We start from the raw sequence: 2,150 nt of genomic DNA, 5'->3' as shown, positions 1-2,150 counted from the left end.
TGAGGAAGACATCAGAAGATGGAAGGACCTCCCATGCTCATGGATTGGAAGAATTAATATTGTGAAAATGACCATCCTACCAAAAGCAATTTATAGATTCAATGCATTGTCAATCAAAATCCCCATGATAATTTTCACAGAATTGGAAAAAACCATCCTAAGATTCATATGGAAGCACAAAAGATCCCGGATAGCCAAAGCAACCTTGAGCACTAAGAGCAATGCCGAGGGGAGTACTATACCAGATTTTAAGCTGTATTACAGAGCTATAGTCATAAAAGCAACATGGTGCTGGTACAAAAATAGACCCATAGACCGAAGGAACAAAATTGGAGACCCAAATATGAGTACACGCAATTTCAGCCACCTGATATTTGACAAAGGGGTCAAGAACATTCACTGGAGGAAGGACATCATGTTCAGCAAATGGTGCTGGCAAAACTGGATATCCACCTGTAGAAGAATGAAACTAAACTCCTATCTTTCACCTTGCACAAAAGTTAGTTCCAAGTGGATCAAAGGACTCAATGTAAAGCCTGAAACTCTGAAACTGTTAGAAGAAAACATTGGCAAAAACCTATAAGATAGAGGTGTAGGGAAGGATTTTCTATGCCGGACATCAATTGCTCAGGAAACAAGGTCAAGAATCAACAAATGGGATGTCATTAAACTAAAAAGCTTCTGTACATCAAAAGAGGCAACCAGGGAAGTGATGAGAAAATCCACAGAATGGGAGAAAATCTTTACCAGCGACACATCTGACAGAGGGTTAACACCCAGAATATAAGACAAACTCAAAAAACAGAGAATCAAGAAAGGAAGTAACTTAATTAAAAAATGGGCTAAGGAGCTGAACAGAGAGTTCTCAACAGAAGTAAAAATGACAAAGAAGCATCTTAAAAGATGTTCAACACCACTTGAGGAACAGCTGATCCTCCTGGATCAGGGACCTCTGGCTGACTAGATTTACCAGAAGGGCAGACAGGGGGAATGGATGAGGGTGCTGACAACACAGTGGACAGTGATTCTGAGCTCCTCAGCATCTGAGCATGAATACAAACTCATCAGATAGACAGCCTTCCTCTTCCACTAGAGGCTCCATACTCTGCCATCCCTGTCACTGTCTACTGTGCTGTCAGCACCCTCATCCATTCCCCCCTGTCTGCCCTTCTGGTAGTATCTTCTTGAAGTCCCTCAAATTAAGGTAAAGAATAAGAACAAATCATTCTGGAAGAACGCAAAGATAAAGGGTAGCTTTAGATACTTAAGTGATAATAGAATTTATTCTCATAATTGTTTTAATAGCTTTTGTATAATCCCCATCGCTATTAATGAGATATAAAATGTATTTATCAAATCTGTAATCATTATGCCAAAAAATTTGAATTCTGTAACATTTTTTATATTGTTAAAACTGTAACTTTAATTGTAAAAAAAAATTAAAAAAAAGATGTTCAACATCACTAGTAATTAGAGAAATGCAAATTAAAACCACTTTAAGATTTCATCTTACCCCAGTCAGACTGGCTAAGATCAAGAGAACAAATGATACCAAATATTGGAGAGGATGTGGGGAAAGGGGAACACTCATCCACTGCTGGTGGGGCTGCAAACTGGTTCAACCCCTACGGAAAGCAGTGTGGAGAACTCTTAAAAAACTAAAAGTGGACCAACATTTGACCCAGTTATACCCAAAGAACTCATCCTATTGCAGAGATGCTTTTACATTCATGTTTTTTGCTGCTCCTTTCACAATTGCTAAGAGATGGAAGCAACCTAAGTGCCCCTCAATTGATGAGTAGATAATGAAAATGTGGCTCATTTATACGATGGAGTTTTACTCAGCAATAAAGAAAGATGAAATCATGAAATTTGCAGTTAAATGGATGGAACTAGAAATAGTTATACTAAGTGAAGTAACACAAACTCCCCCACCCCAAAATCGATGTATGTTCTACCTCATATGTGGATCCTAGAACCAAATCCTGATAAGGGAGTATATATCCAGACATAACTACAGGAACCAATATAATGGAAATGAACCAGGGAGGTAAAGGAAAAGAAAGAACCTGAAAGAGAAGAACAGTAGGAAACAGGCCTTAATAAGGGAGATATGGTTAAAATTTGGGGTAGTTTAAGAGAGAGGGGAG

The sequence above is a fragment of the Nannospalax galili genome, unplaced genomic scaffold (genome assembly GCF_000622305.1).
Source record: "Nannospalax galili isolate Female #2095 unplaced genomic scaffold, S.galili_v1.0 scaffold1007, whole genome shotgun sequence".
In the NCBI taxonomy this organism is placed as follows: Eukaryota; Metazoa; Chordata; class Mammalia; order Rodentia; family Spalacidae; genus Nannospalax; species Nannospalax galili.
This window is presented reverse-complemented; position numbering follows the sequence as displayed.